We start from the raw sequence: 13023 nt of genomic DNA, 5'->3' as shown, positions 1-13023 counted from the left end.
CGAGGTGCTGGGGTGACGATGGCCCTGAGTCCAGAGGTAGCGATATTCGGGGTGTCAGAAGACCCAGGGATCCAGGGGGTGAGAGAGGCTGATGTCTTTGCCTTTGCCTCCCTGATAGCCCGGAGATGGATCTTGCTTGGATGGAGCCGCCGAAAGCAGGGATGTAGGTAAGTGGTGTGGCAGAATTCCTGAGGCTGGAGAAGGTCAAGTTCGTACTGAGAGGGTCGGTTGGTGGGTTCATTCGGAGGTGGAAGCGGTTCATTGACTTCATTAAGGAGGATTGAGGGGTCAGCAACAGGGAGGGTAAAGGGGTTAAAATGGGGCAGGCAGGATGGGAGAAGGGGGCGGTGGTAGGGAGCAGCTGGGGGGGGGGGGGCGGGGGGGTGTTGGTTATTTATCATTGCAGTGTTAATTTAAGCCTACTTGTGACACTAATAAAGATGATTTTTATTATGTTGTATGATTTTTCTTCCACTTCGGTTTGTTTTTATGAAAATGTCTGAGTAAAAATATTCTTTAAAAAAAATACGTTGCTGTATATGTAAGCAGAATAATGGAATATAAATCTAAAGAAGTTATCCATTAAATAATATTTCCACATTCCTGACTTTTTTTGTGTTCTATTTTTGGTTGCTAAATCTGAGGGCAGCACGGTAGCAAGCGGGCAGCACGGTAGCATTGTGGACAGCACAATTGCTTCACAGCTCCAGGGTCCCAGGTTCGATTCCGACTTGGGTCACTGTCTGTGCGGAGTCTGCACATCCTCCCTGTGTGTGCGTGGGTTTTCTCCGGGTGCTCTAGTTTCCTCCCACAGTCCAAAGATGTGCAGGTTAGGTGGATTGGCCATGCTAAATTGCCCTTAGTGTCCAAAATTGCCCTTAGTGTTGGGTGGGGTTACTGGGTTATGGGGATAGGGTGGCGGTGTTGTCCTTGGGTATGGTGCTCTTTCCAAGAGCCGGTGCAGACTCGATGGGCCGAATGGCCTCCTTCTGCACTGTAAATTCTATGATAATCTATCTATGATAATCTCATCCCTTCCCAACACTTCCTACGCTGAATAACTCATCTCCTGACCACCCCCCGAAAGCCTATCCACTATCTACAATGCACAAGTCAGGAATGTAATGGAATACTCACCACTTGCCTGGATGTGTGCAGCTCCAACAACACTCAAGAAGCTCAACATCATCCAGGACAAAGCAGACCGCTTGATTGCACCCCCTTCCACAAACATTCAAAACCTCTACCACCGCCGAACAGTGGCAGCCATGTGTACCATCTACAAGATGCACGGCAGTGACTCAGCAAGGTTCCTTAGACAGCACCTTCCAACCCCATGGCTGCTAACATCTAGAAGGACAAGGGCAGAAGACATATGGGAACACCACCACCTGGAGTTTCCCCTCCAAGTCACTCACCACCCTGACTTGGAAATATATCACCGTTCCTTCACTGTCGCTGGGGCAACATCCTGGAACTCCCCTATCAGCACAGTGGGTGTACCTACACTTCAAGGACTGCAGCGGTTCAGGAAGGTAACTCACCAGCACTTGAAGGGCAACTAGGGATGGGCAATAAATGCTGGTCTAACCAGCGACGCCACATCCCGTAGATGAATTAAAAAAGACACTTGCTGAACCTTTCTTCCAGATAAAAATAACAAAATTGAACCTTGTGAGGAGCTTGTTTATTAATGACTACTAAAGTAGGAGGAAGAGAAACACAAGTGGCTTATTCAAGGAAGAATAGAAGTGAAAAGCAGTCATTTACTTTCAGTGTTTATATGTTTGGGTCACTTTGGAAAGATTCTTCTCACGGAAGATGAACAATGTTGTGACAGTTTGTTGTTGCCCAATATGATAATGCAGAGGGCTTGCAGCTGTGCTAAATGTTTCTCTCTCTCGTTGACTCTGAATATGGCGGTCAATATGGCCGCCTACCTTAATTCTAATTAAGTTTTGCTCTAGAGTCGCCAGGTATCTTTCGATACCGCCACAAGGTTCAAACCGAATACTGATCAAAGACTCGATACACCAGTTAGTTAGTTCAAAGTCAAATGCTTATTTATTTACACACACAGTTAAATATACTCATGCACAAATACTACAGACTAAACTAGCACTACTGCTAAAGCCTATACTTAGCTTCGGGCGCCCACTCAGTCAGAGGAACAATGGCCGTTGTTCGGTTCTGAGGCTGCTGGGGTCGAAGTGGTGAAGGTGAACAGCTAATGTCGTCTGTCTGGTAGCGTGCGTTGACCTTGGACTTACTTATTCTGGTGCAGCTTTTGGGCAGGTCTCTCCTCGGTGAGAGCCGGAGCCAAGAGAACGATTCTCTCTTGGGGGATCCTTCTTATACCCAAAGGGGCATCGTGCGCTTTTGGGCGGGCCTTGAACTTGGCCCCAATCAATTGGGCCATTTCTCGATCGTTCCTATCGATTTCCTCCAAAAAAGGGGTGGGTGCCCTGATGGCTGGGCGTGTCCTAGGTGGCCGTTTGGCCTGCTTTGTTCTGGTCTCCTCTGGCATCGAGGTGTCTGCCTTAGTATCGGTTACTCAAATGTTACTCTTTTGTTCCTGGAGATGGGCCATTAGTATGCTAATGGGCCTACAGTTTTGGTCTTGTCTGGGAGCTGCGGCTCCAATATGCAGACAAACCCTGAACCTGCTTGTTTTCTCACTATTGTCCATTTCCCTGAAATCTTTGCAAAGTGTCCATTTCATAATTGGGAAGTGGCCATCCCAGATGGCTACACCCCTCCTTGTGATCCTCAATGCGGAGCGTGAAGGATCACATTACCGCGTCGTCTTTGTTCTCTGACCAAGCGGGGCACCAGAAGCACTTCACGGGCTCTACACTGCCCTATCCTATGAAACACAATTTTTACCTAAAATCATTTTACATACATACATTATTATAAAACTCTACGGGGCGCTATGACATTACAATATTAAAAAACTGGAACCTCTAACTATCCTCATTTTAAAAAAATAATTTTTATTAAAGGTTTTCAAAAAATATCAATAACAAAATGAGAAAGAAAAAAGAACCCAACAGGGTTAAGTACAAAGCACAATCTAAAAAAGCAACCCCCCAAACCCCTCCCCCCGTGCCTAAATAATAAATTAACATTAACACCCCGACTTAAGACAACAGGTGTATACACCCCCTCAGACCCTTCCAGTGTAAATAACATAAACAAAAATAAAGTAACCCCCCCCCCCGAGCTGCTGCTGCCATTGACCAATGTCTATCGTTCTGCCAGGAAGTCTAAGAACGGTTGCCACCGCCTAAAGAACCCTTGTACCGACCCTCTCAAGGCGAATTTCACCTTCTCCAATTTAATGAACCCTGCCATATCGCTGATCCAGGATTCCACGCTTGGGGGCCTCGTATCTTTCCACTGAAGGAGAATCCTTCGCCGGGCTACCAGGGACGCAAAGGCCAGAATTCCAGCCTCTTTCGCCTCCTGCACTCCCGGCTCCTCTGCCACCCCAAATATTGCGAGCCCCCAGCCCGGTTTGACCCTGGATCCTACCACCCTCAACACCGTCCTCGCTACGCCCTTCCAAAATTCCTCCAGCGCTGGGCATGCCCAGAACATATGGGTGTGATTTGCTGGGCTCCCTGAGCACCTAACACACCTGTCCTCACCCCCAAAGAACCTGCTCATCCTTGTCCAGGTCATGTGTGCCCTGTGCAGCACCTTAAACTGTATGAGGCTGAGCCTCGCGCACGAAGAGGAAGAGTTCACCCTCCCTAGGGCATCTGCCCACGTCCCCTCTTCGATCTCCTCCTCCCACTTACCTTTCAACTTCACCACCGAGGCCTCCTCCTCCTCCTGCATCACCTGGTAAGTTTCCGAGATCTTCCCCACTCCCCCCCCCCCCCCCCCCCCCCCCCCGAGAGCACCCTGTCCTGTACTGTGTGTGGCAGTAGCCGTGGGAATTCCACCACCTGCCGTCTGGCAAACGCCCTTACCTGTAAGTACCTGAAGGTGTTCCCCGGGGGGGAGCCCATACTTCTCCTCCAGCTCACCCAAGCTCGCGAACTTCCCGTCCACAAACAGGTCCCCCAACTTTCGTATACCTGCCCTGTGCCACCCCGAAAACTCTCCACCTGTTCTTCCTGGGGCGAACCAGTGGTTCCCCCGTAATGGGGTCCACGCCGAGGCCCTAACTTCCCCCCTATGCCGCCTCCACTGCCCCCAAATTATGAGGGCCGCCACCACCACCGGGCCCGTGGTATACCTCCTTGGAGGGAGCGGCAGTGGCGCCGTTGCCAGCGCCCCCAACTCATACCCACACAGGACGCCGTCTACAGCCTCTTCCATGCAGCCCCCTCCCCCTCCATCACCCACTTGCGCACCATTGTCGCATTGGCGGCCCAGTAGTACCCACAGAGGTTGGGCAGCGCCAGCCCCCCCCTATCTCTACTCTGCTCCAGGAACACCCTTCTCACCCTCGGAGTCCCTCGCGCCCACACAAACCCCATTATACTCCTGTTAACCCGCCTGAAAAAAAGCCTTCGGGATAAACACGGGGAGGCACTGGAACAGGAACAAAAACCTTGGGAACACCGTCATTTTGATTGACTGCACCCTACCCGCCAGGGACAGCGGCAACGCGTCCCACCTCTTGAACTCCTCCTCCATTTGCTCCACCAGCCTTGTAAAGTTAAGCCTATGCAGGGCCCCCCAGCTCCTGGCTACCTGGACCCCCAAATATCTGAAGCTCCTCTCCGCCCTTTTTAGTGGGAGCTCGCCAATCCCCCTCTCCTGGTCCCCTAGCTGAACTACGAACAGCTCGCTCTTCCCCATATTAAGCTTGTACCCCGAAAAGTCCCCGAATTCCCTAAGGATCCTCATTACCTCTGGCATTCCTCCCACCGGGTCCGCCACATACAGCAGCAGGTCGTCCGCATAAAGCGACACCCTATGCTCCTTCCCACCCCGCACCAACCCCTCCAGTTCCTCAACTCTCTCAGTGCCATAGCCAGGGGTTCAATCGCCAGTGCGAAGAGCAGGGGGAACAGGGGACACCCGTGTCTCGTCCCTTGGTGCAACTGAAAGTACTCGGACCTCCTCCTATTTGTGGCCACACTCGCCATCGGGACCTCATACATCAGCCTAACCCACCTGACAAACCCCTCCCAAACATGAACCTCTTCAGCACCTCCCACAGGTACCCCCACTCTACCCTATCGAAGGCTTTCTCAGCGTCCATCGCCACCACTATCTCCGCCTCCCCCTCCCTCGCCGGCATCATGATAACGTTCAAAAGCCTCCGCACATTCGCGTTCAACTGTCTCCCCTTCACAAACCCGTCTGGTCTTCATGGATGATCTGCGGCACACAATCCTCAATCCTCGTGGCTAAGACCTTCGCCAGAACCTTGGCATCTACATTTAGCAAGGAAATCGGTCTGTAAGACCCACATTGCAGGGGATCCTTGTCCCGCTTCAGGATTAAGGAGATCAGTGCCCGGGACATCGTCGGGGGTAAAGCCGCCCCCTCCCTTGCCTCATTGAAGGTCCTAACTAACAGCGGGCCCAACAGGTCCATATATTTTTTATAGAACTCGACCGGGAAACCGTCTGGCCCCGGTGCCTTCCCCGCCTGCATGTTTCCTATCCCTTTGATCAGCTCCTCCAGCCCAATCGGGGCCCCCAGTCCCGCCACCAGTCCCTCTTCCACCTTTGGAAACCTCAATTGGTCCAGGAAACGGCCCATCCCTCCCTCCTCCCGTGGGGGCTCGGATCGGTACAATTCCTCGTAGAAGTCCCTGAAGACCCCATTGATGCCAACCCCACTCCGCACCACGCTCCCTCCCCTGTCCTTAACTCCCCCGATCTCCCTAGCTGCGTCCCGCTTCCGAAGCTGATGCGCCAGCATCCGGCTTGCCTTTTCCCCATACTCGTAGACCGCCCCCTGGGCCTTCCTCCACTGCACCTCCGCCTTCCTGGTGGTCACCAGGTCGAATTCGGCCTGGAGGCTGCGCCTCTTCCTCAACAATCCTTCCTCAGGTTCTTCCGCATACCTCCTGTCTACCCTCACCATCTCCCCCACCAGCCTCTCCCTCTCCCCCCGCTCCTTGTGGGCCCAGATGGAGATCAGCTCTCCCTTCACCACCGCCTTCAGTGCCTCCCATACCATCCCCACTCGGACCTCCCTGTTGTCGTTGGTCTCCAAGTACCTCTCTTTATTTCCTCGGACCCGCTCGCTCACCTCCTCGTCCGCCAACAGCCCCACCTCCAAGCGCCACAGCGGGCGCTGGTCCCTCTCCTCCCCCATCTCCAAGTCCACCCAATGCGGGGCGTGGTCCGAAATGGCTATTGCCGAATACTCGGTATCCTCTACTCTCGCTATCAGCGCCCTACTCAAAATGAAAAAGTCGATTTGAGAATAAGCCTTATGGACATGTGAGAAGAATGAAAATTCCCTAGCCCCCGGCCTTGCAAATCTCCAAGGGTCCACCCCTCCCATTTGGTCCATAAATCCCCTCAACACTCTAGCCGCCGCCGGCTTCCTACCCGTCCTAGACCTGGAGCGATCCAGTGCAGGATCCAACACCGTGTTAAAGTCTCCCCTCATTATCAGGCCCCCCTCTTCCAAGTCTGGGATCCGACCCCACATACGCCGCATAAAACCCGCATCGTCCCAGTTCGGAGCATACACATTGACCAGTACCACCCTCTCTCCCTGCAACTTACCACTTACCATTATGTACCTACCGCCATTATCTGCCACAATGCTCGACGCCTCGAATGACACCTTCTTTCCCACCAAGATTGCCACCCCTCGATTTTTGGCATCTAGCCCCGAGTGAAACACCTGACCTACCCACCCTTTCCTCAGTCTTACCTGGTCTGCCACCTTCAGGTGTGTCTCCTGGAGCATAACCACATCCGCCTTGAGCCCCTTCAGGTGCGCGAACACGCGGGCCCGCTTAACCGGCCCATTCAGTCCCCTTACATTCCAGGTTATCAGCCGGATCAGGGGGCTACCCGTCCCCCTCCCCCGCCGACTAGCCATGACCCCTCCTCGGCCAGCCACGCGCCCGCACCCCACACCCGGCCTGTTCCCCACAGCGGCATACCCCCGTCTCGACCCACCCCACTCGCTCCAGCTCCTCCTTGATCTTAGCAGCAGCAACTCGATTCCCCCCACCCCCCCCACCCCGGCTAGGACCCATCCTAGCTGGTTTACTCCCCCCATTGCACTTCCGCAAGTCAGCTGACTCCTGCTGACCCCGGCCACTCCCGCCTCCCCTTCGACTCCTCCCATTGTGTGGCACACCCTCCTCTCCCGCTCCCCATTCACAGGCTCCTCCGTTCTAAGCGCGGGAAACAATCCTCGCTTCCCCGCCCCGGTCCCACCCCCCCCCCCCAGTCTTCGGCGCGGGAAAATAATTCCGCGCTCTCCACCTACCAGGCCCCGCCACCAACCAAAACAGTGCCCAACCCGCCCCATCCACCCTCCCCAACCCGAAAGAGAAAAACACAGAGAAAAAGAAACCCAAAACAATGCAGAGGCCCCCCACCCCCCCCCCCCCCCCGAACCAAAAATAGGCATAACATATCCACCACAGTCCCCAATCGCCCATCCCGACCCTCAGTCTGTGTCCAGCTTCTCGGCCTGAACAAAGGCCCACGCCTCCTCCGGAGACTCAAAATAATGGTGCCGGTCCTTGTAGGTAACCCCCAGACTCGCCGGCTGCAACATGCCAAACTTCACCCCCTTCCTGTGCAGCACCGCCTTCGCTCGATTGTACCCGGCCCTCCTCTTCGCCACCTCCGCACTCCAGTCCTGATATATCCGAACCTCCGCGTTCTCCCACCTGCTGCTCCTCTCCTTCTTGGCCCACCTGAGCACACACTCCCGATCGGCGAACCGATGGAACCTCACCAGCACCGCCCGCGGAGACTCGTTAGCCTTGGGCCTCCTCGCCAACACTCTATGGGCCCCTTCCAGCTCCAGGGGCCCCTGGAAGGACCCCGCTCCCATCGGCGAGTTTAACATGGTGACCACATAGGCCCCCACGTCCGGCCCCTCCAGCCCCTCCGAGAGGCCCAGAATCCGCAGATTCTGCCGCCTCGACCGATTCTCCATCTCCTCGAACCGCTCCTGCCATTTCTTGTGGAGCGCCTCGTGCGCCTCCACCTTTACCGCCAGGACTAAGTTCTCGCCCTCATTGTCAGAGATCTTTTGTTGTGCCTCTCGGATCGCCACCCCCTGGGCCATCTGTGTCTCCAGCAGCTTATCAATAGAAGCCTTCATCGGCTCTAGCAGGTCCGTTTTAATCTCTCTGAGGCAGCGCTGGATACCCTCCTGTTGCTCCTCTGCCCACTGCCTCCACGCTGCCTGGTCTCCACCCGCCACCATTTTGTCCTTCTTCCCTCCCTTCTTCTGGTCCACTACCACCTTTTTTGTCACCCCACTCCTAGTTAAAGCCATATACTGACGGGGAGCTATTATTAACTCCTTCCCACACCGGGAAACGTCGAAAAAGTGCCCTTGGGGGCCAGAAAAGTCCGTTTTTGCGGGAGCCGCCGAATGTGCGACTTAGCTCCGCATAGCCGCAACCGGATGTCTCGAGAGGGAATCCTTTTGGCAGTGTTCGCTTCACCAATCTACCCCAAAATGTCTGTGGCAACTCCTGAAATAGGTCTAAGTGTCCGTTCCAGACGGGAGCTGCCGAATGCGCGACCTACTCCTCCATGGCCGCCACCGGAAGCCTCGTCCCCGCTTCTTCAGTGGCCTTGGTGAGATCTTTTCACAGTTGTCCCCTCTGCTGTTAGAATTCAACTTTGATAAAGGCCCTCAGGTCAGTTTGCAGCTTTAAGCTTGCCCTTCCCCCGCCTGCATGCTGGAAGAGGCTCTGTTTATCCTGGAGTTACAGCCAAATCTTTTACTCTTTCTGCCGGGTCTGGTAGCCAAAAGACATAAAATTCCTGGGCGACACTGGGGAATGTTGCAGTCTTCCTGCCACACTGGGAAATGTCAAACAAATGCCGTGGGGGCCCTGTAAAAGAGCCCAAAAGTACGTTCCAAGCGGGAGCTACCGAATATGCGACCTAGCTCTGCATAGTCGCACCCGGAAGTCCTCTAACTATCCTCAATAAACTATCCTCACTCAAACAATCAAAAATAATCTACAACACTTTAAACTGTACAAATAGCAGCAACACAAGTTTCTCTGGCTTGGCAGTCAAGCACAGAGATTTACATTTCTTTATTGAACGAACAAAACACACACAAAGAAAACGGATGCACTTTAATTCACTCAAGGGGTTGGGGGGTTTGGTGAAGTCCGAAAATAGCAGACCTAAAAGTGTATACCGGAGTGCGAGAGCGGGAGTCTCTCGTTTGCCATTTTCTGAGTCTAAGTGTCTGCACGACACTGCAGAGTATCGCCAGTATTAAGAGTGATTCTACTATGTAAGATAGTGAATACCAGGTTATAAACTTGTCACACCAGGTCGGGGTATCGGTAACTGTCTCGGGGGTAACTATCTGGGGGTTAACTATCTCGGGGTTAACTATCTCGGGGTACAGTGTATGGCAGGGGTGGGAATCATTCACGGCCTGTGTGGTAGGGGTCAGGGGGGTAGCGTCCACGCGCAACTGATCCCGCTAAGATCCAGGTGAAATGCATGAAGGTTGTCTTCATCTTTCCTTTTGTTGGTCTACTTCTTTTTCTTCCTCTGGGGTTCCTGAGGTTCCGGAGTTCTATGGACACAAGCATAATATCTGTTATTATCTTGCTTAAGATCTCGTATGTCTATCTGTCTGTCCTTTGTTGCCAATTACCCATTATAATTGGTCACCATCTGTGACTCCCTCATTTTAAAAAAAAACAAATATTTGGGACAAGACATCCGAGAAAGATATTGACACAGTGCGAGCCGCCTCGCAGCCTGTGCAATCTACCATCCTAGTGTTTGAGGTGTAAATAGCATACGGATGCAACCTAAGGGTCGCCAGAAACAAACAAAAGAATTTTGAACTGAAAGTGCCAAAATGAGGTGCGTATGGGCCGCGGCGGGTAAGAAATGGGTGGAATCCCCAGGTCGAATGGTGATCAGTGCCGATTGTGCTCTACCCGAGCGTAGCTGACCAGAGGGGGGTCCTCAGGCAGGGCGGGGACCAGTGCCGTTTCTCCACTGCCTGAGCGACCGACAAGAATGGGTAAGAATGTGGTCGTCATGGGGGGCTGCCTCTCGTGATTGAATCAGGGGAGTAGCTATGAGTGGTGTCTGCCGACAAACTAGTTCCTCTGAACGGTTGTCTGTTGACAAACTTGTTCCATTAACTGCCAGTGGGCGTCAAAGGAGTAATGGAAAAGAGTAGGGCCATGAAAACTTGTAAATTTACAAACAACGTTTAACATGTACGTTAAATAAACAAACATGGTGCAGGTTCCATCAGAAAGGACACCGCATCTCTCCATCGGTTCCTTTTTGCCATCATGTGGACACCTCATTGCTCAGTAGCGAACAGGGTTGCAAAGGGATTTGTTTGGTGGGAGTCAGACTCTATGTCATCATCTTCTCCCGGCTGCCATATTCTTGACTGTAGTCATTTGGCTAAAGCTGCTTGGGGCGAATTGGGGTCCATCTCAACATTCCGGATGAGCCTGAACGAATTGTCTCGGTGCCAGAATCGTGTGTCGAGGTTGGAGCTACTAGGTTTTAATCCGTAATCATCGGGCAGTGGGTCTAGGTCGGGGCTTTGATGTACGTAATTTCGAAGGGGTCACTGGAATCATGCTCGGATTCGCTGGGAGTGGGGCCTGGTGCAGGGGTATAATCGTAACGTGGTGTGCTGTGGCTGTCGTCATTGCTATCGCTCTCACTGTCGCTGGCGCTGCTGATTAAAGGAAGGGAGAGGCGGAGTCGTGCCTCTGGGGGTGGAGTTGAAGATGTGTCTGAGGACAGGCTGGACTGGCTGGGGGAGGGTAGGAATTCATCATCTGTGGGTGGGGCGTGCTCGTCTACAGCTGCGAGCGAGATGTGGTGTGCATGGTTGTTCTGCGAGCCATGAGCCTTAAGCTGGTTTATGTGAAACCACGCAGACTTGCCATTGGGATATGTGATCTTGTACACAGAGGGGCTGACTTTGTCCGAAATGGAGTACGGCCCGGAAAATTTGGGGGAAAGGAATGAACTGGGGTTGTATCGGGAAAGCATCACTTGCTGCCCTACTACAAACTCAGTGGCGTGTACCTTTTTGTCAAAACACGCTTTGCTTTATTTCCTCCTGGTCCCAAGTCTCACAGCTGCTGCGAGCTGGGCTGCCTTTATGTTCTCAATTAGCTGCTGTACAGCATTTTCATGCGTGAGGGCGTGACTGCAGGACTGGCCAAATCCAGTCGTAATAAATACTCTGTCCCTTTCATGGGGCGTCCGGTCATGAGGGTGTGGGGGGTGTATCCTGTGGACGTGGACACCATGTTTCGTAGGAACATTAAAGCAAATGGGAGAACTGAATCCCAGGTGCTGTTGTTCTGTTGCAACATTTTCCTGAGAGTGGCTTTTAGAGTTCTGTTCATCCTCTCTACAATGCCGCTTGACTGGGGGTGGTAGGCTATGTGAATCTTCTGCCTGATTCCGAAAATTGTGAGGACGTTTTTCATTACTTGTCCTGTAAAATGGGAGCCTTGATCGGACTCTATACTGCGTGGGAGGCCCCATCTTGTAAAGATGTGCTGTGTAAGGATTTTAGCTGTCGTTTTGGCCGTATTCGTTCTGGATGGAAAAGTTTCCACCCATTTTGTGAAGGTGTCGATGACCACCAACACATACTTAAAACCATTTCTGCAGGGGGGTAGGGGTCCTATATAATCTATCTGTAAATTCATCCAGTGGCCATTAACGGGGCGGGTGTGACTAAGCTGAGCCTTTCTTGCATATCTGTCCGGATTGTTCTGGGCACAGATCAAGCAATTTTCAATGTAGGGCGTAATATCGGCTTTTAAATCAGGCCACCAGCAGAGAGGTCTGAGGTGGGTTAGGGTGGGTTCAATGCCTTGGTGTCCATGATTGTCATGGAACTGACAAATAATCTGGTTCCTGTCCTGGCTGGGTACTACACAAATGCCTTCTTTCAAAATCACACCGTCATGTGTGGTGATTGTGTTCTTAAACTTATCGTATTGGGCTGGGAAGGTTCCTTTTAAAACTTCCCTGAGTTTTTCATCTTCCTTTTGGGCCTTTGCTAGATCCTGAATGTTGGTCTGTGAGACCTGCACTGCATGTACTGGGGTGCCCTTGGGGGGGGGGGGGTCCAAAAGTAACCATGTCTAGAACCTGCCTTCGCTAGGGTGTCTGCTTTAACGTTACCTGGGGGGGAAGAACGGTGATGACTGGAAACCTTAATTATGCCATATTTCCTATTTTTAGCTGTCTCTAGGATGTGTCGGAGTAATGGGGCTGAGGGTAGGGGCTTTCCATCTGCGGAAACAAATCCTCTAGTTTCCCACAGGGGTAGGAATTCTGTGAAACTATTGCAGACATATAAACTGTCCGAATATATGTCTGCTGGGGTCGGAAACGAGTCAGGGTGGTCTACAATGTAAGCTATGGCTGCCAGTTCTGCTGCCTGCGAGCCTAGATGTCCTGGAACATGAATGAAATCTCTTCAAGGGGGCGTCCCTGCACGTCCTCTACTTAAATGCCGCAACCGGTGATTCTCTTTCCATTCAAAACTGTGGAGGAGCCATCTACATAAAGTTTCAGGGGTGCGCACGTGTCTGTGGGCTGGGGTCTCTGGGGTGTATTACCTGCTTTCCTGGGAGCTGACTTGGGTATAAATGGGCCTGAATTATGGTTTGTGGTGATGATCTGACACTCATGTGGGGTACCTGCATTTGGAAACTGCGGCTCCAATATGCAGACAAACCCTGAACCTGCTTGTTTTCTCAGTATTGCCCATTTCCCTGCAATCTTTGCAAAGTGCCCATTTTGTGATCAGGAAGTGGCCATCCCAGATGGCTACACAGCGCAGATCAATGACAGGAGCATG

Source organism: Scyliorhinus torazame, chromosome 14, assembly GCF_047496885.1.
Source record: "Scyliorhinus torazame isolate Kashiwa2021f chromosome 14, sScyTor2.1, whole genome shotgun sequence".
Lineage (NCBI taxonomy): Eukaryota > Metazoa > Chordata > Chondrichthyes > Carcharhiniformes > Scyliorhinidae > Scyliorhinus > Scyliorhinus torazame.
This window is presented reverse-complemented; position numbering follows the sequence as displayed.